At 38.4% G+C, this 18421-nt stretch overlaps 1 protein-coding gene across 2 annotated transcripts in view; it reads left to right on the top strand.

The window, feature by feature from the left end:
• Window positions 1–18421, top strand: part of LOC128530787 (fibrinogen C domain-containing protein 1-like) — a 136077-nt gene that overhangs the window by 27958 nt on the left and 89698 nt on the right. The gene's annotated exons all lie outside the window — the stretch shown is intronic.

Genomic DNA, 18421 nt, shown 5'->3' with positions numbered 1-18421 from the left:
AAGAAACATCCTCAATCACTGATCGAGAAAAAGTTCGAAAGTCGACCATCAGCTCAGGTTAACAGCTCAGACTAAAATATTTTTATGAGGGAATACGAAAGCTTTTTGATGGATTGAAAAGCAAGAAGATTACGTCGAAAAATAATGTATTTGTCTTTTTTTAAAGTTAATTTAAAACATTCTACTTATAATTAATTTTTTTGACTCACCCATACATCACTCATAAAAAATAAAATAGAATAAAATAAAACATTTCCTCACTTTGTCCGTAGAATGTGCCGATGTTGATTACTATGTAATTTGAATTACGGCTTAGGATTCTATTTTACATATCGCACTTTTCCAACCTCTACCAATTCCATATCTCTGAAGTGATATTCGAAGCTTTCCCTGCTACAAGCTCAGTCCTCGGGGAAGAAGTGCTGCCTGTTTATCTTGGCGTGTTTTTAATCCAAGCGTGCTGTGTTTGGGAGTAGCTCAGGCTTTAGGAGATGTTTATCGAGTGAAGAAAGGCTGTGTTTTTTCTTTGTATTGGTTTAAACTTTTAAATAGCATTTAAGGATAAATCGCCCAGCTTTAATTTATCAGGCCAGCCTAAATCTCTCCCTGCGAGTACATATTTTCACTTACATTTCAAGGATGGCTCACGTAAGTGGTTAAACCGTCATGGATTTTGGACAAGGATTATCTGTCCCGTAATGCTAACGAGTACAGCTCTCTGCTTAACAAATCAGTTCTTGCTGAACTGCACAAGAAATGAACCCGCCACGATCATCTTATTATAATTTTTTTAAATAGAAAAATAAACGAGCCTCTATTGGGTTAAAGCCCTGTGCTAATGATTGGAAGCTTATTAGGTCAATTCCCAGGACTGCTTCAGAACCGCTATCGGGCCCACAGGTACTCAGCCGTAAACCTCAGTTGTATTTGCTTGGAATAAAAACACCTGATGGAATGAACTAAAAATGTGTTCCAACACAGGTGTGTGTGTGTGCGTGTGTGTATCTGTGCTTGTATGTATAAATCTCTCAATTCCCTTACTCACTCTTCTGATGCATGGGACATCACAGATAAAAAATGGTGCATTGTGTGTGTGTGTGTGTGTGTGTGTGTGTGTGTGTGAGTGTGCAAGTTAATCTTTTGTCCTCTTGTGCTTCCGATCCAGCCAGTGAGACAGCACAGACTGAGGTTATGTGCTTTCTACCAGTCCAGCGGGAGCACAGAAAGAGAGAGCGAGAGTGAGACAGCATGCGGTGGGAGAGTTAAGCGCCGTCTGCAACGGTTTCCGGTGCCTGGCTGAAAGGCAAATTGTTGCCTGTTCACATGTCCTTGGATGGCATTGCCGAGGACGCCTGCTCAGAGTGGACAGTGTAACTGTAGCTCTAAACTACAGTAGATTTATAAATGGGTTTTGAATTTAAACATAGAAAAAGAGAAAGAGATGCACTGTTCATTAGGGCAGTTGTTGTACTGCATTGCATTATAACTTAGAGATGCTGTACTTTTGCACCACAGATTGTCATAATGCATTACAATTTTAGTCTTTATAATTCATTTGTAAAAAGGGTTTACCTGAGAAAAGAGCCCTGACATTATGAAGACATCTTATTTTTTTTAAGTAAAAAAACAACAACAAAAAAACTATTGGTTTAATTTTTTCCACATTTTTCCCTAATTAAATGGCAGCCAATTCCCACTCGTAATCAGGGAACTCCCATATCAACTCCCACCATCACATGCTTTTTTTTTTTCCGGCTATCCGGTATCCACTTCTTCTGCTTGCGTGAGCTCACAGACACAGACAAGCCGTGATTGATGTGAAGTGCATCCCATCCCATGCCTCCAGAGAACTTGGCCAATCAGCTCTCCAAACAGTATCACCCGGGATTCAAACTGAATCCGAAGTAACATTGAATCCGAAACTGAATTTAAAGTAACATTGTAAATTCCAGTTATCTATACAGTACAACTAGTTCTGGTTAGCCAAACAGCTAGTTCTGGGAGAGAAAACCTGATTTAATGTCACCTACAGTACATACAGTGGTACCATACTATACAAATGTTACCATTACGTTAGAACATCTGTAGCATGATTTTGTGTTCCATACTACCATACTTTGGTATATAGTACCATGTACTATAGTGTTGTGTACAGTATGTCCTAGCAAATAAGTACCACAGTACTGTTAAAAACATCATAAACGTTGATACAAATATCATAAAACTACCCTGGTAATTATGGCTTGGTAAAATTTTCTATGGTATACAACCAAAACTGCTGAACACATTTCAAATATCAAGAAATATTTAGCTAAATTTGTACCAATCACACTGTAACTTTAAAAACTACCAATTTGATTTAGCTCAGCTGAACTTTGTAAGTTTGTAATGACTTACATTCTTACATTGAGCAGGAAAAACAATCCAACACTTAGAGAAATGTACTTGCATGCGCCTCAATTTTGACTGACCTGAAAAAATAAATGAATAAATAAACTATCCCTTTAATAATTTTGTGAAGAAAAACTTAAAGGAAGTCATTTACCTCTAACTGCCGTTACAAAGCACTGAAACTGGAGACTCCTTCCAAAAAAATGACAATACAACCTCTGTTTTAAGACTCTTGGTGAATTCCAAATACAAATCTCTTTAAACGAGCTGTTGCTATAGAAACAAAGGCATTAAAACGAGGCTTATGTGTAGCCTTCCTATTATACAGGGATTATAAAGTATTATGCACACCATATAACAAGGCTTGAATACATAGGTATTATGAGTACAGGATCCAGACATATGAGAGAGCGAAATGTTAAACCCATTACAGTCGTGTAGACACACAAACATGCAAACCCGACATGACCCGCAGTCATCCAGCGCTAAAGGAGGTTAGCAGTGGTACTCAGTTTAAATGTAATAATGAGGACTTTGCAGGTAGACGCTAGCCGGCCGGAGATCACTGTTATTTCCAGGACAGTTTTTGCCGAAGCACTCATTTTTTCAGCTCACCACACGCAACCGTTTTTTTTTTCTTTTTTTTTTCAGAGATGCTGTGAAAGTACTCAGTGTCCTCAATGCCACGTCTCAATAAGTGTACTTTCCAAGGCAACACCTCACATGTACTTTTCTTCCAGTACACGCACGGGCAATTCAAGGCTCTCAGTGAAAAAGCTTCCTTATTGACCATTCCGTACAGGTGACAAATAGCCGAGATAAAAGGTCTCCGAAGAAATGATGAACGTTTGGCTAAATCGCTTCTGACAGCAATGGCCCTAGAACCTACACCGAGAACGCGCTGCCAATTATACACTAATAAAAAGGGAATACAGGTGATTAATTCATGCTCTGTTGAAAGAAATACACATCATATGGCACATGACACATGACAACCGCTAATGCACGAAGTAATGGGTTTCCCATAGCAGATCTCCAATTAGGAGGCATTATTGCAAAATAATAAAGGTCATTACTACCATGAGCAAACCATGTCTAAGTGTCTACGTTGGACTTAAACACAAGACAACCCTAATTAATTCCCAGTATGTGTGCCTTAAAGTTGAGCGATGTCTTAAAATCGTAATCACATAATCAAAAATAGACTCAATTTTCACAAAATTCCTTTGCATTTTTGTAACATGGGCAGTTTTGGGTTTGTAAAAAAGGCTTACCTTATAATTCAGAGTGGGCTTTATTTGGACAAGTGATGAAAAGAAAGAACAATGAATGTAACTGAACTGAAATATGGATTATATGGCGGAGAGATGTCACCTAGGGTAAAGCCCAATTTATGCAGAGGTGAAAAGAGTACTCCATTTTTTTTACTCAAGTAAAAGTACTGTTATGTCAGTAAAATTTTACTGAAGTACAAGTAAAGTTAAAAATCCAACACCACTCACTTAACCACTCACTTACTCATCTTCTAAGTTAAGTTAAGCCTTTTTATTTGTCACATACAGGTCCTTCTCAAAAAATTAGCATATTGTGATAAAGTTCATTATTTTTTGTAATGTACTGATAAACATTAGACTTTCATATATTTTAGATTCATTACACACAACAGAAGTAGTTCAAGCCTTTTAATCATTTTAATATTGATGATTTTGGCATACAGCTCGTGAAAACCCCAAATTCCTATCTCAAAAAATTAGCATATCATGAAAAGGTTCTCTAAACGAGCTATTAACCTAATCATCTGAATCAGCTAATTAACTCTAAACACCTGCAAAAGATTCCTGAGGCTTTTAAAAACTCCCAGCCTGGTTCATTACTCAAAACCGCAATCATGGGTAAGACTGCCGACCTGACTGCTGTCCAGAAGGCCATTATTGACACCCTCAAGCAAGACGGTAAGACACAGAAAGAAATTCCTGAACGAATAGGCTGTTCCCAGAGTGCTGTATCAAGGCACCTCAGTGGGAAGTCTGTGGGAAGGAAAAAGTGTGTGGCAGAAAACACTGCACAACGAGAAGAGGTGACCGGACCCTGAGGAAGATTGTGGAGAAGGACCGATTCCAGACCTTGGGGGACCTGCGGAAGCAGTGGAGTCTGGAGTAGAAACATCCAGAGCCACCGTGTACAGGCGTGTGCAGGAAATGGGCTACAGGTGCCGCATTCCCCAGGTCAAGCCACAGGTCAAGCAGAAGCGCCTGACCTGGGCTACAGAGAAGCAGCACTGGACTGTTGCTCAGTGGTCCAAAGTATACTTTTTTCCGGATGAAAGCAAATTTTGCATGTCATTCGTCTGGAGGAAGACTGGGGAGAGGGAAATGCCAAAATGCCTGAAGTCCAGTGTCAATTACCTACAGTCAGTGACGGTATGGGGTGTCATGTCAGCTGCTGGTGTTGGTCCACTGTGTTTTATTAAGGGCAGTGTCAATGCAGCTAGCTATCAGGAGATTTTGGAGCACTTTATGCTTCCATCTGCTGAAAAGCTTTATGGAGATGAAGATTTCATTTTTCAGCACGACCTGGCACCTGCTCACAGTGCCAAAACCACTGGTAAATGGTTTACTGACCATGGTATTACTGTGCTCAATTGGCCTGCCAACTCTCCTGACCTGAACCCCATAGAGAATCTGTGGGATATTGTAAAGAAAAAGTTGAGAGACTCAAGACCCAACACTCTGGATGAGCTTAAGGCCGCTATCGAAGCATCCTGGGCCTCCATAACACCTCAGCAGTGCCACAGGCTGATTGCCTCCATGCCACGCCGCATTGAAGGAGTCATTTCTGCAAAAGGATTCCAGACCAAATATTGAGTGCATAACTGAACATAATTATTTGAAGGTTGACTTTTTTTGTATTAAAAACACTTTTCTTTTATTGGTCGGATAAAATATGCTAATTTTTTTAGATAGGAATTTGGGGTTTTCATGAGCTGTATGCCAAAATCATCAATATTAAAACAATTAAAAGGCTTGAACTACTTTAGCTGTGTGTAATGAATCTGAAATATATGAAAGTCTAATGTTTATCAGTACATTACAGAAAATAATGAACTTTACCACAATATGCTAATTTTTTAAGAAGGACCTGTATACATAACAGCACAGTAAAATTCCTTCTTCGCATATCCCATCGTAACTGGGGTTAGAGCGCAGGGTCAGCCATGATACAGCGCCCCTGGAGCAGATAGGGTTGAGGGCCTTGCTCAAGGGCCCAACAGTAGCAACCTGGTGGAGCTGGGGATCGAACCACCGATCTTTCAATCAGTAACTCAGCCCTCTGAGCCACCACTGCCCTCTTCTATACCGCTTTATCCTGTATTTAGGGCACGAGGCAGGGTACACCCTGGACAAGGTGCCAATCCATTGCAGGGCAGACACACATACACACACTCACACACACACTATGGGCAATTTGGGAACGCCAATTAGCCTAACCTGCATATCTTTGGACTGTGGGAGGAAACCGGAGTACCCGAAGGAGAGAATGGGGAGAACATGCAAACTTTATGATGCCTTCAGAGACAGGAATCGAGCCTGGCCGGGAATCGAACCCGCACCCTGCAGGTGCAAGGCAATAGTACTAACCACTATACCATCGTGTCGCCCTGTCCAAAAATCTACTAAAGTAAAAGTAAAAAGTAGCTCATTTAAGATTTACTCAGAGTAAGAGTTACAGATTTCCTTTTTTTAACAGTATGGGTGAGATGGGGTGTTCAAAAAAGGATATAAATCTCAAACTAGTTGTTTTTAATTAAAGGAACACCTGTTGCCTTTCTTGCACTTGAAATCAAAGTGGTAGCTTAAATATGGCCAGGGGTTTGCTTCATAAGAATTTTTATAGCATTTCGCTTTCAGCTTGGTCTGCATCACTGGCATCTGTTTTGTCCGTCTCCATCGTTCTTGTGAATTTAGCACTTTTGTTCTCTCCAACCATTAATGGTTTCCTGTGTGTAAGAAGAAGTACATAAAAAAAAAAAATACTTAATTATAGTAACGCAAATAAATGTAATTTGTTACTTTCCACCTCTGATTTTATGGTACAAGAAGGGTGCTAAATGGCAGTCATTGTACATACTGCTAGTCACTATACAATTTTTTTTATTCTTTAGTACAATTTAGTACCTTGTTTTCTGGGAGTGTGTGATTATGTTTCTGCGTTCACTTCTTAACAGTATTTTATGCTGAGAATTTCTAACATTTTTATAAACATTGGGTCAGTTCACACGTCTGAAATGCTTACGCCCAGGCCTCGATGATGAAAATGAGCACTGACTGGATTATGATGTGAGAATATAGTCAAAGACTCTAGAAAATACTTTTTTTTTTTTTTACAAATTCATTGCACTTTTTCTAGTCATGCTTTCACATCAGTAAAAAAAAAACAAAAACAATCAAACAAAAAACAAAGCCATGCTACTCTATGTTAACTGTTTAAGTTAAGGACCTAAGAACCCTCATGGGTGCGTTAAAACTGCAGCAGCTTGCTTTTCACTGCATGAAGTACGATCGTGATCTCTCTGTGCTCGGTTTATTACACATTTATCATCTCAAACTGGCTAATGAAGCCGAAGTCTCCAAAGAAGCAAAATTTGGTTTGATATTTGGAATGCATTTAGCAGGTTTGGTTGTATCCCATGGGAAATGTTACATGATATACTGTACGTAGGTACCATGGTAGTTCTGTGGTACTGTTATTAACTGTGCTTTTATGGTTTTACAGTACTGTGGTAATTATTTGCTGATATAGTACTCGTACCACACTACGTTACATGGTTTATTATAGTACTATGGAACATGTACCAGAATACTGTTGTAATAGATTTTATGTACCATAATGTATCATTTGTATAGTATTGTACCAATTAGTCTTAATTTTGTCAGCTATTTTAGTCTTAGGTATAAATGTCCCTGTTAGTTTTTATTATATTTACAGTAGTCAATCTTTATCCTATATTTGTTTAGTCAACTGAAAGTCTGGACATTTTGGTCTAATTTTAGTCAAAGGAACCTTCAAGTATTTTAGTCTAGTTTTAGTCAATAAAAACATAACATTTTAACAATGAGATTATTATTAATTAACCCTACTGTCAATCTAGTCTAGCCAAAACAATTTTTCCCACAAATTAATTATCTTACAACTGCTGCATGTCCATATCTTTTAACTACAAAACAATAGGAGCAATATGGACAATACCGTGTCATTTTCTTTTTTATAATATGAATTTACACACTTGGACTGTTGCTAACCTATTAGCTTAATGTGTTTGTGTACGGTTTAACTATAAAATAAAACAAAATGAAATACATCACAACATAATTATGTTAACAGGTTTGTGGTATTTTTCCCAGGAATTGTGTTTCCCACACTGTTTCCCCCTCCGTTATTACTATGAATAGTTTTTTTTTCTCTCTGATTTAATATGAGAAAAACGGGCCCAAATATCGTCACTTCTCTTTCACCCGAGTAATACTGCTGTGATGATAAAGAGTTAAAGATAACTGTGCTTGTAACATCCCGTCACTGCACACGCAAATTACTCCAGATACGCCGCATGCCGTGACCTGGAAAACACTGCTGCTCGTGCCATAATGAATGAACACCACATTGCAGCGGATTGTGATAAAATTATATGACGACGAAAAATAAAGACAGATGTTTTATCAGTTATTTTTTAAACCACGTTTTAGTCTCGTCTTTTTTCATCAACAATATCAAATACTGACTTTTTCATTGTCACTTTGCATTGGTATCCGTGACGTCTCGTCATCGTCTCGTCTTAGTCGCAGGAAAAAATGTCATCAGCGAATATTTTCCTTCATTATTCTAATTAGCACTGGTACCATTGTATATGTAACAATTATTAAAAACCAGAGTGTATGTTGAAATCTTTTAATATCTACTATGGAACATTATGAAAAAACAAAAAATATCTTAGATACCCCCTGAACTTCAATAGCCATTGTGGTACAAAATAAGTACCATGTATTTACTAAATTATTGTTGTCCATGGTACCACTGAAGTGCCATAGTACATACCATGGTATAAACCAAGGTACTGTTATACATACCCTATAGTACTACCCTGGTGCCCACTGAAGTGCCATAGTACCCATTCTGGTATTTCATAAAGTCCTGTGGTGCCTACCATGGTAATGTCTGAGGTACAGCACAGTAATACTATTACGATACGTACTACAGTGTTCCACAGAACTGTATCCTCAGTAACTGTAATTTAACAAGATGTATTTACTGAAGTACCAATGTTTTAATGGAATCCCCCCAAAAGGGCAGATTTTTTTTTCCTTTTACCACATCAAATCATGTTATCATCTGAGTGTCTTCTTCTTTTGAAGATCTACTACTTGTACAGGAAATCCAGTTTTAAAACTCTTGCTCAGATAGAGAGAGATTTTTTTTTCTTAACATTTCTAAGCGCAGTGCCATTCTGCTTGCCAAATCCTGTTGGCACTTACTGGTCTCAAATCAGTGAACAGTGCAGTACTGTATGTGTTATCAGGGCAGAAGAGGTCATACATTTGCAGAGCTTTTCACAGAGCTTTTAATTCCTGTGCTCTTACACTCTTAAACTGGGTAAATTGCTACACCAGGGATAACATGACATGGTTGCAAACAAAGAAGGTTTGAAATGACTGGTATTAGGTTAAGAATCCTTGAAATTTGGAAGGATAATGCTGAACTGTAAACCTCCATAATGTTAGCTTTGTAGCAATGTGGTTAAAAATAAAATGATGATTTAACGTAATTTAGATGCTTTTTTAATGTTGCATTGTAAAAAATAGACAATAGAAATCAAAACTATGTTTAATAGTGAAAGTAAGAGAATTTTCACACCCACAATGTGAACAGGTTTGGGACTAAACAGGGCCCATTAAGTATTCAAGACCTTCTTCTTTGTCTTTCGGCTAATCCCTTTCAGGGGTCGCCACAGCGAATCATCTGCCTTCATCTAACCCTATTCTCTGCATCCTCTTCTCTCACCCTCACTAACCTTATGTCCTCTCTGACTGTATCCATAAGTCTCCTCTTTGGTCTTCTTTTAGACCTCCTGCCTGGCAGTTCCAACCTCAGCATCCTTTTACCAATATGCTCACAATCTCTCCTCTGAACATGCCCAAACCACCTTAATCTGGCCTCTCTGACTTTATCTCCAAAACATCTAACATGGGTTGTCCCTCTAATGAACTCATTCTTAATCCTATCCATCCTTGTCACTCCCAAAGAGAACCTCAACATCTTCATCTCTGCTACCTCCAACTCTGCCTCCTGTCTTTTCTTCAGTGCCACTGTCTCTAAGCCATAGAGCATCGCTGGTCTCACCACTGTGTTGAACACCTTTCCTTTCACTGTCACTGATACTCTTTTGTCACGTAACACACCTGACACTTTTCTTCACCCATTCCAACCTGCCTTTACACACCTCTTCACCTCCTTTCCACACTCTCCGTTGCCCTGGACTGTTGACCCTAAGTACTGTACTTAAAGTCCTGCACTTAGGTTCCTCTTATTCACACACATGTATTCTGTTTTGCTTCATTCCTCTGCTTTTCAGAAATTACCTCCATCTCTCTAGATTTTCCTTCACCTGTTCCCTGCTCTCGCTTCGCTACAAAGCACAATGTCATCTGCAAACATCATTGTCCATGGAGACTCCTGTCTAACCTCATCTGTCATCCTGTCCATCACCATAGTAAACAAGAAGGGGCTCATAGACGATCCTTGATGCAGACCCACCTCCACCTTGAACTCTTCTTTTACACCTACAACACATCTCAGGAACATCCTGTGGCAATAGAATGAAGTCAGCTGACAACCTGAATGTCCTGAATGAGCAGGTTATTCTATCAAGTCATTTTTTTCCTTAATGGCACAGTCATATTCCAGGACTCAAAATGTAAGATAGTTGTTCTAAAAGCATAAGACTCATTTTCATATGAGTGACCATAATCAAACTTCAAGGAAGTCTAAAGAAATCCTTGAGTGTGTGCCTTTTTTTTTCTTTTTTTCGGCCAGGCAGTGTTACATCATTCTATTATTCTGACTTCTTGAATTATTCAGAATGCAGTCAACTCTGTAATGATATTTCCAAACAGAAAACCTTGCACATAATTTTATGTCACATACTAGTATAAAAATGATCCGCCCTTCACAATTAATAAATCTGTATTTGGATATTTTATGTCAAACCGCATATATATTCTTACATTTTTGCCCATTTGGTTGATAGCTGAAGGTCTAGCTCAAGGACCCAATTATGGCGGCTTTGGCAGTGCTGAAATTTCAACTCACATTCCAATCAACTTCCTACCAGTAGTCCAAATCCTCAATTACTGAGCCAACTCTCAAATTATTTTAGATCTGGAGATGACTGTTATAAAACGCTGATCTTGTATTAATTATAAAATGTTAAATGAACATTGACGAGGCAACCACTTTTACGGCTAAAATAGCTCAATACAAAGCCATTAGTCTTTTGGAGACTCTGGACCGCTAAAGTCTTTTTGGTTTGTGCATCAATCCAGATATTGGACCACTTGATCTCTGAAACATCCATCTGCCTTGTCCACAAGATTCAACCCATTAACCAGATTCAAGAACATATGTGGGCAAAAAAAAATTCCATCAATGCTTTGCTTCCTGAGCCGAGATTCACGGATATCTAATCCTAAAGGTTTTATCCGCGCGTATCCTGTTGAACGAGTCGTAGGCGAAACCGAGCTCCCTGTCTGGCCTGTAATATAATGAGGAAGCCACAGTGAGGTCTGCAGCTTGTGTAGCTGGCAGGTGGATCGGTGTTTTGATTTTATTTCTGGCTCCCTTTCAGTTATATGAGAAGCCCAGGGATTCAGCGCTGCTCCAGCCATCACACAAAGATCAGCTGGAGCCTTTATCTGTATAAAAATGAAACATGTCGGACATATTGCAGTGGATTATCAGTTTCTCTTTGGAAGATGTAACTTACGAGATTGCAGTGTGTGTGAGTGATGCAACGTATTGAAACCTATATAGAGTTAGACTTCTAGACATGGTCCTCATGAAAGGTCACGTTTCATACTTTGCTACTCATAACAAGTGCATTGTCGTTCCTAATGAACCATGGTTCATTTTTACACTGAGTTTTTGCTAAGAGTTTTTTTTCTCTCTCTCTGTGACATTCTGACATCTTTTCATTTGGTTCGGTTGGTTTCACATTGCAACAGTTTTCACACACACCAAATTTGTAGGTGCGGGTGATATTTCATGGGTCAGTAACTTGGCAGTGCTTTGGTGGATGCTTCGAACTGGCTCCTCTGCTGTGTTAATTTTAATTAGTGAAAAGTCAGAAGACTAGAGTTGTTAGCCACCAGTTATTAGAGTGCCAGCATAACTTATAGGTTATACAGTAATCGATAAAACAGTAATAAAAAAAAAAAAACCTACGTGACCTGGTGGGTCATCTTTATTTGTAGTAGTAGACTAAAAAGGCCACTGGATCTTACGTTCATCATATTGTCAGTAATATTTGCAACAGTACAACAGTTTTTTTTAAAATAAATATCGATATACGTACACTATATTGCCAAAAGTATTTGCCTTAGCATGCTTTTGAACTTGAGTAACATCCAATTCTTAATCCATAGGGTTTATTATGATGTTGGCCCTGCCCTTTGCGGCTATACCAGATGCACTGATGATGGACGAGAAGGCCTGGGGCTCGCAGTCTCATCTCAAATTCATCCCAAAGGTCTTCTGGTGTGCGGTTGTTCTTCAGGAGTTGGGCTCGACCCCTTTCTTCCAGGAAAAGGAACTTCTAATGCTTTAGCATACCAAGACATTTTAGACAATTTCATGCTCCCTATTTTGTGGGAACAGTTTTGGGGACGACCCCTCCCTTCTCCAACATGACTGCGCACAAGTGCAGAAGGAAAGGTCCTAATCCTTGTGGAAATCCTTGCCAGAAGAGTATAAAGCTATGTATAAAGCTATAAACCCTATGGATTAAGAATTGGATGTTAGTCAAGTTATATATATGCAAGTGAAGGGCAGGCAAGCGAATGCTTTTGGCGATATACAGTATTTTAAAGCAAGATATGCTGCAGGATGAGACGCTCCTGTTTATATTGATATCATTTGATGTTGGGTTTCTCCCACAACCTTTCTGCACAGCCTTGGCTTGAAATATGAAATATGCTTCCGTGCTAGTGCGAAATCACTAGCGTTGTCAAAAAGTCTCAATGAAAGTATGAAGAAGAACATAAAGAAAGCACATTTCATGCTTCATTCACCCCGTAGAGCCACAGAGGAGTAAAAATACATTTCGAGGCCACGTCTCACTACACAGTGCGTCCGAAATGCTACAGTTCATCCCTACGTTTTTTTGTGTATTCATACTGTATGCACGAGATGCAGAGACTTCCTTTATGTCTGCGTTAAGGTGCTCTCTTATGACTAATAATAATGTCTAGCAAGCGTTGAAAATATGCCTCTGTATTGCTTTCCCATACTAAAATACAACAGAATTAGTAAACGCCTATTAACTGCTAGTTATTTTCGAGTTATTTTTCATATTGTTGCACAATGTTTCCAAAAGGGGACTCAACTATGTCTTTGCATTTTATTTTAATCACAGTCTGTTTGAAAACAAGTGTTTGTGACCTCTCACATGTGGAAGTGACTTACAACTGAACTCAGAAAATATACACTAAAGATGTACACTAGTAGTGAAAAGTTTGGACACACTTCCTAATTTAATAGTCTTTCATAATTTTGATTTCTTTCTACATTGTAGAACAATGCTGAAGGCATCCAAAATATACAATAAACTCCTTTAAACAGTTGATATTGAGATGTATCTGCTACTTATGATCTGTAAAGGAAGGTCTTCATGAGAGCCAGTTTCATTATGGTGCTTGAGGGGTTTTGCAAAAGCACTTGACACAACACTGTTCTTGCAAGAACTGTTCTACAGTAGAACAGCTGACCTCCGTGTGTCTGGTGCCTTTAAAATGTGTCTTAGAATTACACATGACTATTTTGGTTGTTACTTAATTTCCTAATGACACGTGTTATTTCATCGTTTTAAAAAAAATCCAGTACTATTCTAGAATTTTGAAAATAAATTCAATCTTATATCCAAACTTTTAACTAGTACTGTACGGTATAAAAAAAGAAAACATTTCTGACCTTCTGAATCTTGCAAGGAAGTATTTGTATGCCAGAAAAGAAAAGCAGCATATTATGTAAATTACCGCTTTTCAGAATAATAAACAAAATGCGATCTTCTGGATTTTGCATGAATAAAAAAAAGCAGGAATAACAATGTCCACAAGAGGACTGGAGCTGTTTCTGCAGGATGTTCAGTAAAACTCAGTAGCTAATTTACTTATAAAACTAAACAAATTGTATCTAAGACTATATTTTAGGCAAAGTGTCGTCCCACCCATTATTTCCTTTTTTTTAATTAATTACTATTTACGGTGTTTTATAGTATTTTTTAAATGTACTGTAGAAATATTTTTCTTCTAGACATTCTTGATCTACAGCAGTTTTTTGCATGTGCCTCAGACTTTTGCACAGTACTGTATATATATAAAAAAAACATCTTTTCACCAGTTCCAGCATGACTGCGCACCAGTGCACATAAAGACATGGATGAGTGAGATTGGTGTGGAAGAACTTGACTGGCCTGCACCTTAACCCGATAGAACACATTTGGGATGAATTAGAGCGGAGACTGCGAGCCCCAGGCCTACTCGTCCAACATCATTGTCTGACCTCACAAATGTTCTTCCTAAACCTTGTGGAAAGCCGTCTCAGAGGAGTTGAATCTGATATCCAGTACCTGCAAAAGGAGGGCCAACATAATATTAAACCCTATTTAATGGATTAGGAATTGAAAGTTACTGAAGTTTATATGCATGTAAAGGCAGCCAAGGGAATGCTTTTGGCAATATATATATATAGTATTTTATATATACATACAGCTCTGGAGAAAAAAATAAAAAGAAGAGACCACTGCAATTTACTTCGGAAAACTTCTGGAATGTCTTCAAGAGGAAGACGAATGGTCACAAACCATCAAGCAAAGCAAAGAGTGGTATAAAGTTACCCAACAGCAATGAAGAAAAACTGGTGGAGTGCATGCCAAAACTCATGAAAGCGGTAATTGCAAATCGGGGTTAATATGCCACCGAATACTGACTTATTAATGATATTTAGCAAAATCATTAACACATTTTTTTTTTTTTTTACAAATGATTTGCATTTTGTTTTATTTGAGTTATTAAAGCTCTGCAAATACTGCATGATCCTAGGTTATTTTGATGTGTTGTGATGATGTCAATTTCTTAGAATATACACTCTAAATAACCATAGTTATATTTAAATTTAGGAGAATTATTGTCAGCAATTCACAAAACAATGAAACAAAAGTGTTCGTCTCACCGATACATCACAACCTCGTAAAAATAATATATATATATATATATATATATATATATATATATAAATTGCATTTTAAAATTTCAGCCTAAAAATACAAAGATATGATTTTTGCTCCAGTATGTCCCACCCATAGTTTGAAAGCACGCTCAGGACTACTGGCCCATAAGACAAGCTTGTTTAATGAAGCATTACTGCTAAGAGACTATTTAGACCATTCAACATTAGAGCAATAGCACTGGCTATTTGGGAGGTTGAAAACACACACCAATCGATTGACCCTGTGAATCCTGGCCTCTGTAATGGGCAGCAAAATCTGCTATGTCTTCATTCACGGAGCGAATGAAGGTTTGGGTAGAATGTCAAGAGCACTCATTTTTATTACACCATATCGATTGGATCATTAAAAAGAGGCAAATGGCTATAGAATTGATCACCTGAAAGAATGGTGCACCTCTTTATCTGTCCATCCATCTCCTCAATAAATAAGCCTTTTTTTTCCCTCTGTCTCCAGAGCTCTTGTCCTTTATTTAAGCTTAAAAGGCTTAAATAAATAGCGCGGCAAGGCTGACTGAAGTTGTCTTTGGCTGACTCTTTTGAACCCAAGTAATCATTGACTGCATTTCCCGCTTTGTATATTATTCTCTGGCTCTGACCTCAGCGCTATTGGTGTCACTGTGCCTTGGGTACAGTGCCACTGAAAGATGAGCTGAAGAGGAGAATGCTGCTATGCTTGTATTTTAGACACCCTTGGCTCTACCCTCATGTCCTTTGCCTTACCAGCACCGCTTCACTGATGACACATAAAAGCTCTTCTCAAAATATTGTCCATGCCTGGTTGAGCATGGCCTCATGATCTCGAGCCGCCATAGTCCTGGGTCAGACGAGCACGGCACGGCGGCGGTGGAGGAGGTGTGGGTGTGTATACGCTTGCAATCACTGGCCTGCTGATTGGTATTCCGGGTGGCGCTTTGCTAGTAAAATTTCAAGTTAAAAGCTCTCTGTGCTCTCCACTGGTCCCCTAGAGGCACTCTTTGAAAGGTCTTCACTTTCACAGAGGAAGACAAGACTGATGCTTTATACACATGCTGTGCATTGTAACATAGCATACCTCGTCAGTGAGTCAGAGTTCCTCTGTTAAAGCCCTCCCACCGTGGACTTCAAGGACCGAAATAATGTGGTAATGTAAAGGGATACGTTTGTTGTGGTTGCACAGATTGAAGCTATATACTGTATGTCTTTCTCATGCTGCATAAGGGTGAGATGTTTTGAGATTTTATTAATGTGATGATCCATAAACATAGAGAATTTTTCTGATCATAATATAAAATGATACCTTGTACAAAGCTTCCTTTTATGCAGATATTTTTAGGAGATCTGCAGAACTGGTGAGCGTTATAAAACAGTTTTTGGGTGCTTTCACACTACGGGCCGAAGCACCGATTCTGGTACACTTGACCCCGTCTTCATAATATAAATACTCTGTTTCATGCCTGGACATGGATCAGTGTTGTGTGCTCGAGTCTGTGCATGAAAAGGTCTCAGATTCTTACTGACATGGCTCGAAATAAATACGAAAGTCTACCAGTCTGTCTCCTCTGAAATCTCATCCTCTAAACTGTACGGTTATAGCTTATAAAGTTGAAAGACACGTGAGAGGACAGCTCTTGATTTTTTTTTTTTTTTTTTTTTTTTAATATCAATAATGTTAGGCATGGAGTGAGGGTGGGTGTACTCTAGTGTCTTAAGGTGCATTCCAATCGGCCTGAAGTACCCTGCGAAGTACACTACACAGGGTGTTCAGCCATGTTAAGTGTGATTCCAAATAGCAGGGAGCAAAAATGTTCAATGCACAGGGAACTGCGAACGGTGTAGGGAACGAGTGAACAACAGGTTTTCACTTCACCAGAAAGGGCAATGAAAAAATTCCTATCAGTCATTGCGTCTCACTTGAGCGTGAAAAAAAATTGAGCTTGAAGAAAAATTTATAAATTTATTATTATTATTATTATTATTATTATTATTATTATTATTATCAAGGATGACTTCATATTAAAAGGACACAAAAAAGTACATTTTAATTTATTCATTAAATCTTAGTACATCTTTCAACAATTATTATTATTAATAATAATAATAATAATTATTATTATTATTATATGTTATTCACGTTTTAATTGTTTTTTTTTTTTAATGGAATCAGTTTTTGTTTCAATAATTATTCAATATTTAATGTCCATAGTATGAAATTTTTACAGCAGCAGCAACAGTTATCTGAGGTGTTTATGTTACCATGGTAACGCATGGAGGAAGTGACGTTTGCGCTGGTGACTTCGTAGGGTGTTCCAAATGGTGAAGTTTTGTCGAGAAAATTTCACTTAACCGACATTGCCTTCACCCAGAGCAGGAAGTAGGGAGTACACTTCAAATGGAACACAGCCTTTGTGTTTATCGTCAGCTCTCGAAGCAAGTAGGTAAATACTGTCCCCTGCTGTATCGGAGAGCAATAAAAAAAGTAAATACACAAGTGTACTAGGGTATGGTAACATTATTAATTGATGTTAAAGCTTATTAAAGGAGAAAGAAGGAGTGATTATTCCTGAGCACAATATGGATCAAACATGCCTAGTGTGAAAGCAGCCTTAGTTTTAGGCCATGTCCACATGTAGCCAGGTATTTTAAAAAACTGAAAATTTTCGACTGTTTTAAAAAAAAATATATAATTCTGTCCACACAATATTTAAAAAATATCTTTGTCCACATGAAAACGCAAAGTGCGCCATTAAATGAGCGTCCCTAATCATGAAGAGGGCCAGTCAGAAGTCTAGACAAAACATTATCACCCGTTGCGCTTTGTAAAAGTCAGACTGGTCTCATCCAAAACCGCCGTCGCTGCCTGCGGGGTCTGTGTGTCTTCAGAGTTTTCTACGGTACGAGCAGCAGTGAGCTTCGTAGTACATTTAGGCACCTTTGTTCATTAACGTAATGTGTGAGTACACGCATGTAAAAAGTCCAGTAAGCAGCGTTAACACAGTCACTGGTCCACTATTGCACAAAATATCCTCATAAACAAGCCAAAATCTCCATGTATCCGTGTGCACACAACACCACTGAAAAGTTTTGGAAAATCTTCACTTCGGAAGGAGTTTCCCAAAAGCTCACACGACCGAAAAACGAAAGGCCAAAACCGCAGATAAAAATGTATCTGTTTACCCAGCTAAGTGTGGACATTGCCTGAGTTAGAGTTCTACTGAGGACTAGCTTGTCTTGTTTAGGTTGCTTGACAGCCGGATCATAGTTAAACTACACTAAAAAAAAAAAAAAAAACAGCAGTAAAGCTTTCAAATATTATGGACTGATTAGCAAACTAGCTTTGCATTTTCTTGCTTTTTTAACTTCACATTAGCTACTGCTTTTTATCAAGTCCAACCAGGATGCTGGAGCATTTCCTTGCCTGGCAGGGTAGCTTATATATTCATGATTTATCCACCCCTGTGGTTTGAAAGCCCTTGATAATGTCAGAAATTCAGGCTTATCT

The sequence above is a fragment of the Clarias gariepinus genome, chromosome 9 (assembly GCF_024256425.1).
Source record: "Clarias gariepinus isolate MV-2021 ecotype Netherlands chromosome 9, CGAR_prim_01v2, whole genome shotgun sequence".
NCBI classification, from domain to species: Eukaryota; Metazoa; Chordata; class Actinopteri; order Siluriformes; family Clariidae; genus Clarias; species Clarias gariepinus.
Note: the sequence above shows the minus strand (reverse complement) of the source record. Positions and strands in the feature narration are given on the sequence as shown.